A 22474-nucleotide genomic window follows, 5' to 3' on the forward strand; every position below is an offset into this window, starting at 1 on the left:
GTTGACTGAGTCGACACGCATTTAAAAGCCTGTTTCACATTTGCCTTTTAAAGAAGCGGCCAGTTTATGAGCACTCTGCAAACTTGTGGAACGTACAAACCGCTGAAGGACTACTTCGAGGAAAGTGCTGATTTTCCGCTGAGCATCTCTTCACACCACGAACACCCTTGTTTCATACCTTTTGTACCGCTCTCCAGTCTGTTCTCATCCCTTTCTTGCTCTTCTTTGTGACATTAATAGGAAATTTGAGTGCGATGGAATGCAAATTCTTTCTAATGGAGGGTCAGCTGATGAGGCGGGAGTTGAAACAGGCTAATGGAGAGCGAGCAGATAAAGGAGCTGACATCTTTGTGGGTGGACACACACACGAGGCTGGACCTCAAGGGTGCTAGTGGGTGCTGAATCCCACTGGTGCTTTTACATGTCATGCTACAGGTCAGTCCGGCGATGTGACAGAGTTTGCACTCATGCATGTATACGTGCGTAAATATATGAACACATGTGCAAGTCTGCATGGCCTTCGGGGTGAATATCATCAGCCGGTGAAAAGGAGTCATGATCTTATCTTTTCGACAGCATATAAACGGCTCCCCTCATCTTTTTTCGCCTCCAAAACACAGATAACCCTCCCACAGACTGCCGACCTCTTTATGAAATGTAAATGAATGCTGCAGGGTTAATTGAGCAAAGAAGAGTGGAGACCTTTTTGTCAGAAAAGAGCATCTTTTCACCCCATTCCTGGTTGTTGTGCCTTGAAAGGTACAAAATTAGTCACAGTGTCCACTTGATGGAGTGCACAGTATCATCAGATGTGTACTCAGGCCTCTGTAACATGTCACGGTGTCCTTCAGTATGTCAGGTTTGTGCGACCAGTGCGGTGCAGGATTTGTGTGGAGGGGCCGTGGATGCCTCAGGGGCACATATGCTTTTAGACAAGCAGAAAGAATGAGGAGTAAACACTGTCGTGCATGGAGAGGAAAAGGAGGAGGATGGTACTGAAGGGTGTGCGTGCGCGTGTGTGTATGTGTTTTTCCCAAGGCTGTGCACAGATGGACTCAGTCTCTGTTAACTTATTTCACTGATCCTAGTGTACCAAAACTCCTTGAACTAACAAATAATTTTTTGAGTGTGTGAAATCATGATGCTATTGGATATTTTATTTTGACAATCACTTTTATATAGCATGCGTTCATTCTTATTCATATTATTTCTCCCCATCTCCAAAGACTTGTTGGTTAGGTGAATCGAAAACTCTACATTTGTGTGGATCAAATCTATCACGCATACTGTATTGTCCCTGCAGGGAAATTTCTTGGGCAAGAAGTGTGACAACGGATGCAGAACAGTGCACAATGAAAACAAAGCCCCCCAAAGCTTCTTGTTATCATATTTTTTGTGCTTCAAGTTCAAAAGTTGCAAACAAACAATTAGATGGTTGATCTGGCTTCCAGTTTAATGAAAAAGAAAACTTAATAGAAATGAGTTATCCCCTCACATCTCTGTATTAAATTCCTCAAGCGAACGAGTGGGGTCATACCCTGGGCATATATGCTTGTGCACCAGTCCTCTCATTCAAATGGGAAAAGGGTTTCCTACCATGAATTTGCCAGTCTATTTGTCCTGCATGTGCTCATAGGATTTTACAAGGATTGGCCGATCCGTGTGGCAACTGTAATCCAAACTTGTGCGGGGTCACTTATGACCCCAGGGCGATCAATGAGATTTTCAACATTACACCTTTAGATGGTATTGTATTTTGCCAACTCTAATCATTATTTTTTACTCTTTAGTGAGGAAACATGGTCAATAGACCTAGAATAGCAAGATTTACAGCTGCACAAGCACTGAGACTGATTCTTGATGCACAGAGTGAGGATGAAAATAGCTCCATTGATGGAGATGAGTCCACATCAGACAGTGAAGATCGTACCTTTGAGATGTCAGATCACTCTTCTATAGAATCCTTATGGAATATTGTGATGCTATCACTATCCTACCACATTGCAATACATATTGTACTCAACAAAACTTTACTTTTTATGATGTATTGTTTTCATTTTTGATGCAAAGAAATAAAATGCAAATGAATAAAGGTAACATGCATTTTACATGATGTAACAGACAAGGTAATCGCTGTGTGTTTTTTGCCTGCTTTTTGGTAAAATAAATATCAAAATTCCATACCTTACTACATTAGATGATGGACAACTATATTAAGGAGTGTACTAAATGGTAAGAACCCTAAAACAATCATTTATATGGATGTATTCCAATATAAAGTCATTGGGGTCATAAATAACCCCACTCGGGTTATATTAGTCAATAAAATAGCTCTGTTGCTTGAGGGGTTAAACAATTGAGACATTCTAAAATCTAAACATATTAGATTCTAAATTTCCTAAAATCATATGATGAGAATTATCAGATAATTCTCGTCATATAATTTGTAAGAAATGCTGACAGAAGGGGTCCTGAAGTTGCTTGTAAGTCATTTAAAATGAAGAGATAATTGACTTTTGATGTCAAATTTAATTGAAAAGAATTTCTTCTTTTTATTATTCTTATTCTTACTTTATTAGGGCCCGAGTAGGCAACGTCCTATGAGGACACTATTGTAATTGCGCTGTTTATTATTATTATTATTATTATTATTATTATTATTATTATTATTATTATTATTCGGTCGCACAGAACGAGGGCCCATATATGACTGCTTGCAGTCCTAGTTATTGTTATTATTATAATTCGATATTTTTACTTTAAGAGGTCCTGATGTCACATACTTAACCCAATCAACTTCATTCCACTTCTAAAACATACAGAACAAATTGGTGAACGTAGGTGATGAACGCTGTGAAGTTACGAGTAACGGCGTCCGTGTGGCGGCGTGCCGAATATTGCCCATTCGCCATGAAATTACGTTCTTCCTTTTGACGGCTTTAATTTTGTCACATCATCATGAAAATTGATACACAGGTCGAGCACGGCAACCTCTTACAATTCATAGGGGCGTCGCCCATGGGTGGGGCAAAATGCCTCAATAGTGCCCCCTTGAAACTTTCAAAAACCCCTCCCCATAGGGGCTTTTTGGAGTAGGGAGATGAAAATTGGTACACATGTGTGACTTGCATAGATGTACAAAAAAGTCTCTTGCACCATGGGTCTACTCCAAACAGTAAGTCAGACAGTTTGAATTTTCTTGTAATTTTGGCGTGATTTTCACGTTGTATTTGAACGAACTCCTCCTAGGGATTTTGTCCAATGCACTTCAAATTTCTTTGACAGCATCCAAAGATGATACTAACCAAAAGTTATCGAAAGCTTTTCTATATGTTGAAGGGTGTGGCCGCTATGGTGCCGCCATTTTGACCCTTCGCCATGGAACATTATACTTAAACAGGTACTGATATCACATACTTAACACCATCAACTTCCTTCCACTTCTAAAACATGCAGAACAACTTGTTGAACGTAGGCGATGAACGCCGTGAACTTACGAGTAACGGCTTCTGTGTGGCGGCGTACCAAATATCGCCCCTTTGCCATGAAATTACGTTCTTCCTTTTGACGGCTTTAATTTTGTCATATCATCATGAAAATTGATACACAGGTCAAGCATGACAACCTTCTACAATTCATAGGGGCCTCGCCCATGGGCAGGGCAAAGTGCCTCAATAGCGCCCCCTTGAAAATTTCAAAAACCCCTCTCCATAGGGGTTTTTTTGGAGTAGGGAGGTGAAAATTGGTAGACATGTGTGACTTGCATAGACGTACAAAAAGTCTCTTGCACCATGAGTCTACTCCAAACAGGAAGTCGGCCATTTTGAATTTTCTTCTCATTTTGAAATGATTTCCACATGTTGTATTTGAACGAACTCCTCCTAGGGATTTTGTCCTATGCACTTCAAATTTCTTTGACAGCATCCAAAGATGATACTGACCAAACATTATCAAAAGCTTTTCTCTATGTTGAAGGGTGTGGCCGCTATGGTGCTGCCATTTTGACCCTTTGCCATGGAACATCAAGTCATGATAACTCCTTCATGCTTTGCCTGATTGACTTGAAACTTCACATGTATGATGACGGCTGGCCCCTGAACACACCCAGCCCCTCTGTTTGTACACTGAGCGCCCCCTAGTGGATGAACAATCAACATGTCATAACTCCTTGATGCATTGTGTGATTTGTTTAAAATTTTAACTGTGTGATGAGTGGTTGCCCCTGCATGCACATGCCCACACGTGTTCACAAGGGCACCCACTGGCCTGGGTAGGCGGTTGTGCGGAACGAGGGCCCATATATGACTGCTTGCAGTCCTAGTTATTATTATTATTATTATTATTATTCTCACTTTTGAAATCGAAATTTTGGCCTCTTCCCATGCTCAAAAACTCACTCACTTTCCAAAGTCATCCGGCCGGATCAGAAATTCCATATTTTGGGGGCGTCGCACATGGTTGCAGTGAAATCGCGAAATAGATCCTTCAAACTTGCTGGACATGATGAGGGCTCCGCCCTGAACGTCTACATATCTTACGTTCCCACCTGCGCCATAGCGCCCCCCGGTGGTGGTGGGAAATGTCCTATTTTTACTTTAGGAGGTCCTGATGTCACATACTTAACCCAATCAACTTCATTCCACTTCTAAAACATGCAGAACAAATTGGTGAACGTAGGCGATGAACGCCGTGAAGTTACGACTAACGGCGTCCGTGTGGCGGAGTGCCGACTATTGACCATTCACCATGAAATTACGTTCTTCCTTTTGACGGCTTTAATTTTGTCATATCATCATGAAAATTGATACACAGGTCGAGCACGACAACCTCTTACAATTCGTAGGGGCGACGCCCATGGGCGGGGCAAAATGCCTCAATAGCGCCCCCTTGAATCTTTCAAAAACCCCTCCCCATAGGGGTTGTTTTGGAGTAGGGAGATGAAAATTGGTACACATGTGTGACTTGCATAGATGTACAAAAAAGTCTCTTGCACCATGGGTCTAATCCAAACAGGAAGTCGGCTATTTTGAATTTTCTTCTCATTTTGGCGTGATTTCCACATGTTGTATTTGAACGAACTCCTCCTAGGGATTTTGTCCAATGCACTTCAAATTTCTTTGACAGCATCCAAAGATGATACTAACCAAAAGTTATCAAAAGCTTTTCTATATGTTGAAGGGTGTGGCCGCTATGGTGCCGCCATTTTGACCCTTCGCCATGGAACATTATACTTAAACAGGTACTGATATCACATACTTAACACCATCAACTTCCTTCCACTTCTAAAACATGCAGAACAACTTCTTGAATGTAGGCGATGATCGCCGTGAACTTACGAGTAACGGCTTCTGTGTGGCGGCGTACCAAATATCGCCCCTTTGCCATGAAATTACGTTCTTCCTTTTGACGGCTTTAATTTTGTCATATCATCATGAAAATTGATACACAGGTCAAGCATGACAACCTTCTACAATTCATAGGGGCCTCGCCCATGGGCAGGGCAAAGTGCCTCAATAGCGCCCCCTTGAAAATTTCAAAAACCCCTCTCCATAGGGGTTTTTTTGGAGTAGGGAGGTGAAAATTGGTAGACATGTGTGACTTGCATAGACGTACAAAAAGTCTCTTGCACCATGAGTCTACTCCAAACAGGAAGTCGGCCATTTTGAATTTTCTTCTCATTTTGAAATGATTTCCACATGTTGTATTTGAACGAACTCCTCCTAGGGATTTTGTCCTATGCACTTCAAATTTCTTTGACAGCATCCAAAGATGATACTGACCAAACATTATCAAAAGCTTTTCTCTATGTTGAAGGGTGTGGCCGCTATGGTGCTGCCATTTTGACCCTTTGCCATGGAACATCAAGTCATGATAACTCCTTCATGCTTTGCCTGATTGACTTGAAACTTCACATGTATGATGACGGCTGGCCCCTGAACACACCCAGCCCCTCTGTTTGTACACTGAGTGCCCCCTAGTGGATGAACAATCAACATGTCATAACTCCTTGATGCATTGTGTGATTTGTTTAAAATTTTAACTGTGTGATGAGTGGTTGCCCCTGCATGCACATGCCCACACGTGTTCACAAGGGCACCCACTGGCCTGGGTAGGCGGTTGCGCGGAACGAGGGCCCATATATGACTGCTTGCAGTCCTAGTTATTATTATTATTATTATTATTATTCTCACTTTTGAAATCGAAATTTCGGCCTCTTCCCATGCTCAAAAACTCACTCACTTTCAAAGTCATCCGGCCGGATCAGAAATTCCATATTTTGGGGGCGTCGCACATGGTTGCAGCGAAATCGCGAAATAGATCCTTCAAACTTGCTGGACATGATGAGGGCTCCGCCCTGAACGTCTACATATCTTACGTTCCCACCTGCGCCATAGCGCCCCCCGGTGGTGGTGGGAAATGTGCTATTTTTACTTTAGGAGGTCCTGATGTCACATACTTAACCCAATCAACTTCATTCCACTTCTGAAACATGCAGAACAAATTGGTGAATGTAGGTGATGAACGCCGTGAAGTTACGACTAACGGCGTCCGTGTGGCGGAGTGCCGACTATTGACCATTCACCATGAAATTACGTTCTTCCTTTTGACGGCTTTAATTTTGTCATATCATCATGAAAATTGATACACAGGTCGAGCACGACAACCTCTTACAATTCGTAGGGGCGACGCCCATGGGCGGGGCAAAATGCCTCAATAGCGCCCCCTTGAATCTTTCAAAAACCCCTCCCCATAGGGGTTGTTTTGGAGTAGGGAGATGAAAATTGGTACACATGTGTGACTTGCATAGATGTACAAAAAAGTCTCTTGCACCATGGGTCTACTCCAAACAGGAAGTCGGCTATTTTGAATTTTCTTCTCATTTTGGCGTGATTTCCACATGTTGTATTTGAACGAACTCCTCCTAGGGATTTTGTCCAATGCACTTCAAATTTCTTTGACAGCATCCAAAGATGATACTAACCAAAAGTTATCGAAAGCTTTTCTATATGTTGAAGGGTGTGGCCGCTATGGCGCCGCAATTTTGACCCTTCGCCATGGAACATTATACTTAAACAGGTACTGATATCACATACTTAACACCATCAACTTCCTTCCACTTCTAAAACATGCAGAACAAGTTGGTGAACATAGGCGATGATCGCCGTGAACTTACGAGTAACGGCTTCTGTGTGGTGGCGTACTGAATATCGCCCCTTCGCCATGAAATTACGTTCTTCCTTTTGACGGCTTTAATTTTGTCATATCATCATAAAAATTGATACACAGGTCAAGCATGACAACCTCCTACAATTCATAGGGGCCTTGCCCATGGGCGGGGCAAAGTGCCTCAATAGCGCCCCCTTGAAAATTTCAAAAACCCCTCCCCATAGGGGTTTTTTGGAGTAGGGAGATGAAAATTGGTACACATGTGTGACAGCATCCAAAGATGATACTGACCAAAATTTATCGAAAGCTTTTCTCTATGTTGAAGGGTGTGGCCGCTATGGTGCCGCCATTTTTACCCTTTGCCATGGAACATCAAGTCATGATAACTCCTTCATGCTTTGCCTGATTGACTTGAAACTTCACATCTATGATGACAGTTGGCCCCTGAACACACCCAGCCCCTCTGTTTGTACACTGAGCGCCCCCTAGTGGATGAACAATCAACATGTCATAACTCCTTGATGCATTGTGTGATTTGTTTAAAATGTTAACTGTGTGATGTGTGGTTGCCCCTGCATGCACATGCCCACATGTGGTCACAATGGCACCCACTGGCCTGGGTAGGCGGTCGCACGGAACGAGGGCCCGCATATGACTGCTTGCAGTCCTAGTTATTATTGTTGTTCTTGTTAAGTCAAATTAGGGAGGAAAATGGTTATAAGTAATGAGACTGTTATCAGCCACAAAGTCTGATTTTATTATTTTTTTTTAATCCAGTTATAAAGGACAGATTTATATTTTCATCCTCGGTTGTCCATCTCTCCTTTCTTTTTCCCTGTTCCAATCCATTGTTCCTTCCCTGCATGCAGACGGTTTCCTGTATCCATCCAGCTCTGGTTTCAAGGTGATCCCAGTCAGGACATACAGTACACATACAGTATGTGTGTGTCTGCACAAGCAAAAATACAATCAATAATCCTTTTTTTAATCAGATGTTAGCATTCTGCTAACATCTGATATGCACGTGGTACACATTTTACTCTATGGCCAAAAACTAATGCACACGGGTCTTTGGACATGTGGCTGTGAAACATTAACCATCTCCCACTGATATCTGGAATTAGTTCAAAGTATTTCACCTTCTTCACTGCTGAAATCTTTAATTTCATGTATCACTGAGCAAGCTGTCTGCATGAGCCAACTTGTGTGTGTGTGTGTGTGTGTGTGTGTACATGTGTGCCTTGGCTGGACTTCTGATAAATTCATTGATGTTATGGCTTTTTGAAATCAAAGTAGTGCGACATTATGCCACGCCGAAATAACCTCAAGCCTCCTGGTAATGTGAGATACAAATGATCCTTCTGCGAGATCATCAGTGGCTGTCTCGGAGTTACCATTGCACGTCCTCTTTCCTCCTTTTGAAAGCTTGAGATGTGTATGTTAACTTTGCATCCCTATGTAAAGAATGGTGAGGCCTTTACACCCTCTCTCTCACACTCAGAGAGCGTAACGGTGGGGTTGAAGGGTCGAGGGACAACGCCCTTGTGGGGGGCTCAGGGGGGCGAAGCCCCCCAAAGCAGAAGCTTTTTGAGGATTTCCAGGGGTAAAAAGCTACATAAATTTAATTTGAAACCCAAAATGTATCATTTTAGGAAATACATTTTTATATACAAATAGTCCTTGCTTGGGATTGGATCAGTTGCCATAAGAACCACCCAGGAAGAACCAAGATAACATTAATGCAAACTTTATACCTGCCTGTCGGTTGCGTCATTCGCAACCGACAGGCATGAAAAAACTCATGCATACGCACGAAGGTTCAAACTTGGCTGATGCAAGCGCACATGATTCAAATCCATGTAGTTTTTGCAAAAAATAAAAAGGTCGGATAGTTTGCTAACAGACCTCGTATTTAGTGGTATTAATATTCGCATTTACATTATGAATATGTACGTATATGTACGTTATGTATTAAAATAACAGTATTTAATTTGGCGACCTTGTTTAACTCGCGAAATTTGCATAATACGAGGTCTGTCCGAAAAGTAACGGACCTTTTGTTGTCTTCTCACCAAGCTGCTTGTCTATTGTCCCGTAGTCCATTCCAGCCCTGTGCAGGTCTACAGTTTTGTCCCTGATGTCCTTAGACAGCTCTTTGGTCTTGGCCATGGTGAATACGTTGGACTGTGATTGATTGTGTGTGAACAGGTGTCTTTTATACAGGTAACAAGTTCAAACAGGTGCAATTAATACAGGTAAAGAGTGCAGAATAAGAGGGCTTCTTAAAGAAAAATTAACAGGTCTGTCAGAGCCGAATTCTTGCTGGTTGGTAGGGGTCAAATACTTATTTGCAGCAGTAACATACAAATAAATTATTAAAAAAAATCATACATTCTGATTTCCGGATTTTATTTTTTTTATTATGTCTCTCACAGTGGACATGCACCTAAGATGAAAATTTCAGACCCCTCAATGATTTCTAAGTGGGAGAACTTGCAAAATTGCAGGGTGTTCAAATATTATTAATATTATTTTCCTCACTGTATATTCTTAAAAGCAAGACCTGAAAGTTCAGTTTCAATTTGCCAGAAGGTACATCTGACATGAAAGCCTAGATTTGATGTTTTGGGGAAAGAAAATCCTCCTCTATACCACTTCTTCATGAAGCTCTATAACTGGAGATATAAAATGCAAAACATTCACTATGCACAATTTCTCCAATCACAGCCAGAGAAGCTTACAATGTCTTCTGGGTTGTCTTGGTGTCATGGTGGCTTTCCTCACTCTTCTCCTTCTTGCACAGTCACTCAGTTTTTGAGAACTATCTACTCCACACAGACTTACCATAGAGTGCCATACTGTTTGTATTTCTTCATAATTGATGTAAATACAATCCAAGACATATTCAGTGACTTGGAAATGTTCATGTATCCCTGAGTTGTCTGAAGAAAACTAGAAATTAAACTGATTATTTACAGGAATTATACCAAAGTGTTCAATTACTTATCTAATCCATCTTCTTGGCTCTTATATTTGAATTTATTTATTTCAAGTTGTAGAAATTTGCTTTCAGTTTAAGGAACATATTTTAAAAAATATATATATATTCTTTGTATTTTAAACGGCATAAACAAATTAAAATGTGTGAAATATCAAGTGTTATGTTTGGAGGGAATTGTGTGTGTGTGTGTGTGTGTGTGTGTGTGTATATATATATATATATATATATATATAATAGCCAAGTGGCCTCTGTTTGTGTGTGTGTGTGTGGGTATATGACTAACCGGGGAGAGCTCACATTTGCTCCTTGGCATGCTTATGTATTTTGAGACAAGGATCAATGCTGTGAAAACGGAAAGTTGATAGGACAAATATTTTTGACTAAAATTAGGAGTTGTATCTAACCAATAAACAATGGATACTGTGTTGCAATGCACCATAGAAGTTTGGGTTTCTGAGGTTTTAAATGTTATTGTGTTTATGTTAGTTTAACAGTGTTAGTGTTATTGATTATTGTGTTTTTGTAGCCCAATTAGTATAGTAAGTTTAGATACGTTTCATGTTGCGAGTGACTTAAGTTTCATGTTGGTACCATGAGTGAAATGTTTAACCACCTGCTTACAGCAGCTGTGCATGTGTGTGTGCTTGTGTGCATGTTAGTAATGTTAGTAAAATTACCAAAATGTGAATCAGCTGCAAATCATGAATTATCCGCAACCCGTTATTTGCAAAACTGAAAAAATATCTCCCAAAACGTGAACGCAGGTCTCACAAAACATGAACGCAGGTCTTGCAAAACGTAAATGTCATTCATAAGGGCCCCATCATACACAACATGATTGAGGCAGAATGGTGCACAAAGGAGGCGTCAAATGCCACTCATGAAAAATCGGAGCTGCAACAACCATTCGTGCACACCAGCAGCCAAAAGACCTTTTAAAACATTAAATTTATTTCACGTGGTCTCCTGCAATTTACTGTGTAAATACTCAAGTACTCCAATTTTAAATATATAGTAAGTCCCTTCGGCTGCTCCCTTGTTTTGTACTCGGGGTCGCCACAGCAAATCCAAGGTGGATCTGCATGTTGAATTGGCACAAGTTTTATGTCGGATGTCCTTCCTGACGCAACTCCACATTACATGGAGAAATGTGGTAGGGGTGGGATTCGAACCGGGAACCTTCCGCACTGAAACCAAGTGCATTAACCACTTGGCCACCACCCCTACTCCAATTATATAACAAAAGAAACTCTTGAAAGTGATGTGAAAACAAAGAGCCACATTTGATCCCTTTTTTTTGCATGAACATCTGTTTTTTTTTCTTTTTTTTTGCAACTTAAAAATCTCTTGAGCTTCATTTTTCTGATTCCTGCTAAATGCCTTAATGGCACTGTCTTGAAAATTCTTAACATAAATGGAATCTTTTTCATTTTTCACACTCTTCACCTTTTTCCACAAGTTTGTGCCCTTCTTGTAACAAATTTGCACCCCTCCCCACCCTTACTCTGTCTAGTAAATACAGTATCTCCAGTAAATAAGCCCCTAGTTTAGTGTGATGCAGTTGACATTATTATCCGGTGAGCTCAAACAGAATCTTAAAAGCTTAAGAGGTCAGCGAGTTTTCGCAGACCTGATGAGTTAAGCAGTTTTCACGCACCAGCACAAAGTTTTGATTCGTTGGAAAGCTTTCCAAGAAACTTGTTTCAAAGAAACTAAATGTAATCTTTCTGCAGGCTCACAGATCTTGTAGCACAGCTGTTCTATGTATTTTTCAGTTTCTTGTTTGCCTCTTTTATGAAAGATCTATTTTAGTTCTCAGTGTGCATTTTAGTCACACTAACTAGATTTAAAAGCATGACTAATTGTCTAATTTTGAAGTGGAAATGATTATGCGTTACATTTTTTTTTCTACATTCATTTCAAATTAATCATATTTGTTAGCACATTTGAAGATAAAAAATATGGTTGTACTTTATGCGATACAATGAAGGATTTCTGTTTGAGTGTGCACATGTTGAATTGATACGATATACGAGGTCTGTCAATAAAGTAACGGTCCTTTTTATTTTTTTCAAAAACTATATGGATTTCATTCATATGTTTTTACGTCAGACATGCTTGAACCCTCGTGCGCATGCGTGAGTTTTTCCACGCCTGTCGGTGACGTCATTCGCCTGTGAGCACTCCTTGTGGGAGGAGTCGTCCAGCCCCTCGTCGGAATTCCTTTGTCTGAGAAGTTGCTGAGAGACTGGCGCGTTGTTTGATCAAAATTTTTTCTAAACCTGTGAGACACATCGAAGTGGACATGGTTCGAAAAATTAAGCTGGTTTTCAGTGAAAATTTTAACGACTGATGAGAGATTTTGAGGTGATTCTGTCGCTTTAAGGACTTCCCACGGTGCGAGACGTCGCTCAGCGCTCTCAGCCGCCGTCGTCAGCCTGTTTCAAGCTGAAAACCTCCACATTTCAGGCTCTATTGATCCAGGACGTCGTGAGAGAACAGAGAAGTTTCAGAAGTAGTCGGTTTCAGCATTTTATCCGGATATTCCACTGTTAAAGGAGATTTTTTTAAATGAAAGACGTGCGGACTGATCCGCGCATCGGGACGCAGCCAACGCGGTGCGGCGTCACAGGAAAAACACCTCCGTGTTGATAACCATTTGTAAAATCCAGGCGGCTTTTGATGGCTTTCAGTGGAGTGAGTATATGAGAAATTGTTTAACAGGCAGGACATGTTCCAACTTGTCCTTAAGGCTTTCAACAGAGGTGTTTTTCCTGTGGCAGAGCGTCGCGGCGGCTGCGTCCCGACGCACGGACCCGTCCGCACGTCTTTCATTAAAAAAATCTCCTTTAACAGTGGAATATCCGGATAAAATGCTGAAACCGACTTCTTCTGAAACTTCTCTGTTCTCTCACGACGTCCTGGATCAATAGAGCCTGAAATGTGGAGGTTTTCAGCTTGAACAGGCTGACGACGGCGGCTGAGAGCGCTGAGCGACGTCTCGCACCGTGGGAAGTCCTTAAAGCGACAGAATCACCTCAAAATCTCTCATCAGTCGTTAAAATTTTCACTGAAAACCAGCTTAATTTTTCGAACCATGTCCACTTCGATGTGTCTCACAGGTTTAGAAAAAATTTTGATCAAACAACGCGCCAGTCTCTCAGCAACTTCTCAGACAAAGGAATTCCGACGAGGGGCTGGACGACTCCTCCCACAAGGAGTGCTCACAGGCGAATGACGTCACCGACAGGCGTGGAAAAACTCACGCATGCGCACGAGGGTTCAAGCATGTCTGACGTAAAAACATATGAATGAAATCCATATAGTTTTTGAAAAAAATAAAAAGGACCGTTACTTTATTGACAGCCCTCGTATGTAGAAATATGTTTTATTTACTTTTCCGTCTTGGTTTGCAAAAATGTTGTATTCATATAATCTTATTGTATGTAATGTTGGGGAAAAAAACAAAAATAACCTTTTCTTAAAACATAGAAAATCTGAGGTTTCCCCTTGTGAGTCTGTGGGCAGTGCGAGATAGAATACACAAACAACATTAATTTGAATTCAGGTTCATCCTACCAGGTTTATTGAAACAGCGGAGCAGATCAGTCATCAAAAATCATTCATTTTTGCGCAAAAATTTATTCAGAATGCATACAAATCTTTAATAACACCACAAAACCGATACCCACAGTATGTGCAGCAAAAAGAACCAACTTCTTTTCAAAAACAGAGTTTTTAAATTTGCAGTTCAGAAATCTGTCCGGGTGCGGCTCCCAGTCCCACACATCCTCAGTCTGAGCACAAACGTAATAATCTAACTCCATGGTAAGAAAAACTCCATAAGGCAGGCATTGTTGTTAATCCTTAATCGTCCAACGTTGTGATGGAAACTGATTTGATAATCGCCCTGGGTGCAGAGGTCTGCCAGCACATACACCCCCACTTACCTTTGCAGTAAGTGTAACTAATTACATAATGTAGAATAGTGTTAAAGAATCACTATTTTCTTGTTTTCAGCTCCGTATGAGAACAGGTCCATCTGTTCAGTTCAGTGGTGTCATTGTGTTTTTCAGACACTCTCAAGGTTGGCTTTTAGATAAGAAATAACCCAGTCACTGTTTTCCCTCTGGAAGCAAAGTTCTTTCACACAGTCAAAATATAAGATCACTTACATTTTACAGAATGCAGAAGCAGCAATTAATTTTGAACGATACAGTCATTCAACTTGTTCATTATTGATCAGCATAGTTCAAACATAAATGCACAAACCATTTGATTACAAACAGAGGCAGCAATATTATTTGCAGTACACATCTTGACCTCATGACCTTTGAACATATCATGAAACATCATGTCAGGCATTAGTCATGACTTTATTAAAAATGGTCAATGTCTGACATGTTTTAAACCAACATGTTACACCTTACTTAAGCATATGTTATTTATGAAAACCTTAAACCAAAACACTTTACTGATTTGAGAGTCAACAAATCTGTCAGCAGTTCAACATGTTCAATACAATTCATCATAAGTACATATTTCAATCATTAATCAAACCGTATAATATTGTATCATTTCAAAACCATCATAAATCAGTTGAACACCTATCAAAGCATAGGCATACACATTTTCATTCATTTGACATCATGATAAAACCCTTAAACACATTATGGCACAAGTGTACACTCTATTCAACTTTTATTTATTCAATACAATACCTAGTTCATTTAAACCTACATGGTGTACATACTTCTAAACATTTATGTTTTTGAAAATAATGAACACAAAACCTTTTATTCAGTTTGGTAACTTTTAGCATTATTAGAATGCAAAGGTAATTATTAGTAAAATAGCATATATTTTCATTTATTCTTTACAATAACTGATCTAAAATGCTGTTATTTGCACAACACTTTCCAACCATAGATATATAAAGTGTTTTCCCAAGTACAAAATACAATAAAACAAAATCCAAAGGCAGCATGGTGGGTCAGTGGTTAGCATTCAGCTGACAGAAAGAAAATGTGGTTTTCAAATCACCAATGCCCAGTTCCTTTTTTTTTGTGTGTGTGTGTGTGTGTGTGTGTGTTTGCATGTTCTTCCCATGTCTGTCAGTGTTTCTGCCCACCATAAGAACACACACTTTAGAGTCATCCCTTACCAAAAAATAGTACTTATAAGCATATAAAAAGTAAACTAGAAGTATACTTGAAACATACTTGCATATACTACTTTTTGGTAAGGGATGTTCCTTTCTTTGCCCTTTACCCAGACAACATCTCTAGATTTGTCTGAGTTGGACGACAGATGCTGGACTGTGGCTGCCCACTATCGTCGTACTTGGATTGTGCCCATCTGTAGTTAAGATGGGTTAAATGCAGACAACAAATTACACTGTATGCATGTGCAATGACAGTAAAGGGCCTTTTGTAACATAAAACAAAATCATTTAAAAATGAGCAACAATAAATAGTTAAAATATTAAGTTTAAAAAATTAGGATAAAATTCACCAACCATCACTGATTGCTAACCATAAACAAAAGCGTCTTTAAGCCTGGTTGTAACCCTCTGGGGTTCAGGGACTTTCCAATGCATGCAGGTCATTTTACCATCCTTTCAGAAATTCCCCTTTTTAAGGAACTTGCATATAGTATAATGCCTATGTGCTGCATGTCACATTCTTCAGAACAATCTCAGCTTTCAGACTGTGAGACATATATTTGTCTAGAACAATTTATAAAAGATATAATTTGGCTTAAAAGCTTAAAATATGAAATACAGCAGGTCAAATAAGTATTGAACACACCACCATTTTTCTACAAAATATATTTTTAAAGGTGCTATTTACATGAAATTTTCACCAGATGTCAGTAACAACCCAACTAATCCACACATACAAAGAAATCAAACCATAATGTCCATAAATTAAGTTACGTGTAATAATGTGAAATGATACAGGGGAAAAGTGTTGAAAACCTGAAGAAAAGGACATGCGAAAAGGCTTGGAAAGTCAAGACACCAGCTGAAATCTATCAGTAATTACAAAGCAGTCCTGCCCCCTGTCAGTGCAAATTAAGGGTTCAATCCCAACTGATGGCCAATAAAAAGGCGTGTCATTACCAAGGTATCGCACAAGAAAACATCTCATGATAGGTAAAAGCAAACAGCTCTCTCAAGGTTTTTGCAATATAATTGTTGCAAAACATACTGATGGCATGGTTACAGAAGAATTTATAAACTTTTGAATGTTCCAGTGAGCACTAATCTGAAAGTGGAAAGAATGTCATTTCACCATAAACCTGGCACAACTAGGTGCTCCTTGCAAGATTTCTGACAGAGGACTGAAAAGAACTGTCAGAAGAATTGTCCAAGAGCACTTGAAGCACTTTTGATTGAGATATTATGCAAAATGTACATCAAATGGGCTTGTCAATATTACATTTAAATGTCCACAAAATCCACAATCCGGATAAGAGCTGGATCGAACTTTGTCATGTGATAGTCAGTCATGTGAGTGTCAGTCTGCACCTCACATATAAATATGAGAGTGATTGGGGCACGTTTGATTAAGGTATAATGCAAAATATACATTAAATGGAGTTTCAATGTGAAATTTAAAATGGCCATAAAATCTGTAGTCCGGATCAAACTTTATCAGTTGATAAATGACACCATCCTACATAACGCTTTCAAATATGAAAGAAATCTGATCTTTTTGACAGAGTCATGAATTTTTGAAAATCTGTTCAATGTTAAAGATGGGGATTTTTCCAACTTTCCAAGATTTTTCCTGACTTTGCTCTTTGATCTATGATCTTGAAAATTGAATCAGTTCTTGCCTATTAGGATAGAAATCTTCAGTAAAAATTCCATAACGATACATGAAAAACTGCGTTCTACGCTGTTCACAGACAAACAGAAAACAAACAGGGACAAAAAACATAACCACCTCCAACTTCATTGTCGGAAGTCACTAGGGCTGGGACAGTTTGTTGTAATAGTGGACTTTGAGCTAGTTGTACACAAATATTTGATTAATTTTCTACTCGCCAGTGAATAGGGTAATTCAATTTTTTCTGGACATATTTCAAAACGAGACAGAGTTCTCTTGAAGAGACTGTTGCACTGAAGAAATAACCTGCATTTTGTCAAACCACAAACATTGTTTCCATGCCATGTTTTCAACTCTGAGATGTATAGTTGGCTTTAAGAAAATTAAAATCAATTTAAAATATCACTGCTAAGGCCCCCTTCATATATAGTGAGAGGTTTGGTCAAATACAGCGAAACAATGTGAAACAGTTCGAATTAGCACACCACGAAACATTGTGCCGACGGGCAGGAGTGCACGACCCTGGTGTGAGAGTTCGTGCAAGTGACGGAGCCTTTCGAGCAGGAACACAGTGCGAGGTGCACCACATCACGCTGCTGATGTGGAATAAATAAAAACCAGCTGGTACCTGCGGGACCACATCGCACTGCTTATGTGGAATAAAAAAACCCCAAAAAAACCAGCTGGTACCCGAGGGAACCACATCGTGCCACTTATGGGGGAAAAAAATAAAAAATAAAATAAAATAAAAACCAGCTGGTACCTGTGGGACCACATCGCGCCGCTTATGGGGAATAATAAAAAAAAAAAAAAAAAAAAAAAAAACCAGCTGGTACCTGTGGGACCACATCGCGCCGCTTATGGGGAATAATAAAAATAAATAAATAAATAAAAAACCAGCTGGTACCTGTGGGACCACATCGCGCCGCTTATGGGGAATAATAAAAAAAAAAAAATAAATAAAAAACCAGCTGGTACCTGTGGGACCACATCGCGCCGCTTATGGGGAATAATAAAAAAAATAAAATAAAATAAAAAACCAGCTGGTACCTGTGGGACCACATCGCGCCGCTTATGGGGAATAAAAAAAAACAAAAAAACAGCTGGTACCTGTGGGACCACATCGCGCCACTTATGTGGAATAAAAAAAAACAAAAAAACAGCTGGTACCTGTGGGACCACATCGTGCCACTTATGGGGAATAAAAAAAATACATAAATAAAATAAAACCAGCTGGTACCTGTGAGACCACATCGTGCCACTTATGGGGAATAAAAAAAATACATAAATAAAATAAAACCAGCTGGTACCTGTGGGACCACATCGTGCCACTTATGGGGAATAAAAAAAATACATAAATAAAATAAAACCAGCTGGTACCTGTGGTACCACATCGTGCCACTTATGGGGAATAAAAAAAATACATAAATAAAATAAAACCAGCTGGTACCTGTGGGACCACATCGTGCCGCTTATGTGGAATAAAAACAAATAAATAAAATAAAAACCAGCTGGTACCTGTGGGACCACATTGCGCCGCTTATGTGGAATTAAAAAAAAAAACAGCTGGTACCTGTGGGACCACATCGCGCCGCTTATGTGGAATTAAAAAAAAAACAGCTGGTACCTGTGGGACCACATCGCGCCGCTTATGTGGAATTTAAAAAAAAAACAGCTGGTACCTGTGGGACCACATCGTGCCACTTATATGGAATAAAATAAATAAATAAATAAAATAAAAACCAGCTGGTACCTGTGGGACCACATCACGCCGCTTATGTGGGGAAAAAAAACAAAAAACAGCTGGTACCTGTGGGACCACATCGCGTCGCTTATGTGGAATTTAAAAAAAAAAAAAAACAGCTGGTACCTGTGGGACCACATCGCGCCGCTTATGTGGAATTAAAAAAAAAACAGCTGGTACCTGTGGGACCACATCGCGCCGCTTATGTGGAATTAAAAAAAAAAAACAGCTGGTACCTGTGGGACCACATCGCGCCGCTTATGTGGAATAAAAAAAAAAAAACAGCTGGTACCTGTGGGACCACATCGCGCCGCTTATGTGGAATAAAAAAAAAAAAACAGCTGGTACCTGTGGGACCACATCGCGCCGCTTATGTGGAATAAAAAAAAAAAAAAACAGCTGGTACCTGTGGGACCACATCGCGCCGCTTATGGGGAATAAAAAAAAACAAAAAAACAGCTGGTACCTGTGGGACCACATCGCGCCACTTATGTGGAATAAAAAAAAACAAACAACAACAAAAAACAGCTGGTACCTGTGGGACCACATCGTGCCACTTATGGGGAATAAAAAAAATACATAAATAAAATAAAACCAGCTGGTACCTGTGGGACCACATCGTGCCACTTATGGGGAATAAAAAAAAACATAAATAAAATAAAACCAGCTGGTACCTGTGGGACCACATCGTGCCACTTATGGGGAATAAAAAAAATACATAAATAAAATAAAACCAGCTGGTACCTGTGGGACCACATCGTGCCACTTATGGGGAATAAAAAAAATACATAAATAAAATAAAACCAGCTGGTACCTGTGGGACCACATCGTGCCACTTATGGGGAATAAAAAAATACATGAATAAAATAAAACCAGCTGGTACCTGTGGGACCACATCGTGCCGCTTATGTGGAATAAAAACAAATAAATAAAATAAAAACCAGCTGGTACCTGTGGGACCACATTGCGCCGCTTATGTGGAATTAAAAAAAAAAACAGCTGGTACCTGTGGGACCACATCGTGCCGCTTATGTGGAATTAAAAAAAAAAACAGCTGGTACCTGTGGGACCACATCGCGCCGCTTATGTGGAATAAAAAAAAAAAACAGCTGGTACCTGTGGGACCACATCGCGCCGCTTATGTGGAATTAAAAAAAAAAAACAGCTGGTACCTGTGGGACCACATCGCGCCGCTTATGTGGAATAAAAAAAAAAAACAGCTGGTACCTGTGGGACCACATCGCGCCGCTTATGTGGAATAAAAAAAAAAAAACAGCTGGTACCTGTGGGACCACATCGCGCCGCTTATGTGGAATAAAAAAAAAAAAACAGCTGGTACCTGTGGGACCACATCGCGCCGCTTATGGGGAATAAAAAAAAACAAAAAAACAGCTGGTACCTGTGGGACCACATCGCGCCACTTATGTGGAATAAAAAAAACAAACAACAACAAAAAACAGCTGGTACCTGTGGGACCACATCGTGCCACTTATGGGGAATAAAAAAAATACATAAATAAAATAAAACCAGCTGGTACCTGTGGGACCACATCGTGCCACTTATGGGGAATAAAAAAAATACATAAATAAAATAAAACCAGCTGGTACCTGTGGGACCACATCGTGCCACTTATGGGGAATAAAAAAAATACATAAATAAAATAAAACCAGCTGGTACCTGTGGGACCACATCGTGCCACTTATGGGGAATAAAAAAAATACATAAATAAAATAAAACCAGCTGGTACCTGTGGGACCACATCGTGCCACTTATGGGGAATAAAAAAAATACATGAATAAAATAAAACCAGCTGGTACCTGTGGGACCACATCGTGCCGCTTATGTGGAATAAAAACAAATAAATAAAATAAAAACCAGCTGGTACCTGTGGGACCACATTGCGCCGCTTATGTGGAATTAAAAAAAAAAACAGCTGGTACCTGTGGGACCACATCGTGCCGCTTATGTGGAATTAAAAAAAAAAACAGCTGGTACCTGTGGGACCACATCGCGCCGCTTATGTGGAATTAAAAAAAAAAACAGCTGGTACCTGTGGGACCACATCGTGCCACTTATGTGGAATAAAATAAATAAATGAATAAAATAAAAACCAGCTGGTACCTGTGGGACCACATCACGCAGCTTATGTGGGGAAAAAAAAAACAAAAAACAGCTGGTACCTGTGGGACCACATCGCGTCGCTTATGTGGAATTTAAAAAAAAAATAACAGCTGGTACCTGTGGGACCACATCGCGTCGCTTATGTGGAATTAAAAAAAAAAAACAGCTGGTACCTGTGGGACCACATCGCGCCGCTTATGTGGAATAAAAAAAAAAACCAGCTGGTACCTGTGGGACCACATCGCGCCGCTTATGTGGAATTAAAAAAAAAACAGCTGGTACCTGTGGGACCACATCGCGCCGCTTATGTGGAATTAAAAAAAAAAAACAGCTGGTACCTGTGGGACCACAATGCGCCGCTTATGTGGAATAAAAAAAACAAAACAGCTGGTACCTGTGGGACCACATCGCGCCGCTTATGTGGAATTAAAAAAAAAAAACAGCTGGTACCTGTGGGACCACATCGCGCCGCTTATGTGGAATAAAAAAAAAAAAACAGCTGGTACCTGTGGGACCACATCGCGCCGCTTATGGGGAATAAAAAAAAACAAAAAAACAGCTGGTACCTGTGGGACCACATCACGCCGCTTATGTGGAATAAAAAAAAACAACAACAACAAAAAACAGCTGGTACCTGTGGGACCACATCGTGCCACTTATGGGGAATAAAAAAAATACATAAATAAAATAAAACCAGCTGGTACCTGTGGGACCACATCGTGCCACTTATGGGGAATAAAAAAAATACATAAATAAAATAAAACCAGCTGGTACCTGTGGGACCACATCGTGCCACTTATGGGGAATAAAAAAAATACATAAATAAAATAAAACCAGCTGGTACCTGTGGGACCACATCGTGCCACTTATGGGGAATAAAAAAAATACATAAATAAAATAAAACCAGCTGGTACCTGTGGGACCACATCGTGCCACTTATGGGGAATAAAAAAATACATGAATAAAATAAAACCAGCTGGTACCTGTGGGACCACATCGTGCCGCTTATGTGGAATAAAAACAAATAAATAAAATAAAAACCAGCTGGTACCTGTGGGACCACATTGCGCAGCTTATGTGGAATTAAAAAAAAAAACAGCTGGTACCTGTGGGACCACATCGTGCCGCTTATGTGGAATTAAAAAAAAAAACAGCTGGTACCTGTGGGACCACATCGCGCCGCTTATGTGGAATTAAAAAAAAAACCAGCTGGTACCTGTGGGACCACATCGTGCCACTTATGTGGAATAAAATAAATAAATGAATAAAATAAAAACCAGCTGGTACCTGTGGGACTACATCACGCCGCTTATGTGGGGAAAAAAAAACAAAAAACAGCTGGTACCTGTGGGACCACATCGCGTCGCTTATGTGGAATTTAAAAAAAAAAATAACAGCTGGTACCTGTGGGACCACATCGCGTCGCTTATGTGGAATAAAAAAAAAAAAAACAGCTGGTACCTGTGGGACCACATCGCGCCGCTTATGTGGAATAAAAAAAAAAAAACAGCTGGTACCTGTGGGACCACATCGCGTCGCTTATGTGGAATAAAAAAAAAAAAAACAGCTGGTACCTGTGGGACCACATCGCGTCGCTTATGTGGA

At 40.2% G+C, this 22474-nt stretch overlaps 1 protein-coding gene across 1 annotated transcript in view; it reads left to right on the forward strand.

Annotated features, from left to right (window-relative positions):
* cacna2d3a (calcium channel, voltage-dependent, alpha 2/delta subunit 3a) overlaps positions 1–22474 on the forward strand; it is a 629699-nt gene that overhangs the window by 2392 nt on the left and 604833 nt on the right. The gene's annotated exons all lie outside the window — the stretch shown is intronic.

Source organism: Thalassophryne amazonica, chromosome 6, assembly GCF_902500255.1.
Source record: "Thalassophryne amazonica chromosome 6, fThaAma1.1, whole genome shotgun sequence".
NCBI classification, from domain to species: domain Eukaryota; kingdom Metazoa; phylum Chordata; class Actinopteri; order Batrachoidiformes; family Batrachoididae; genus Thalassophryne; species Thalassophryne amazonica.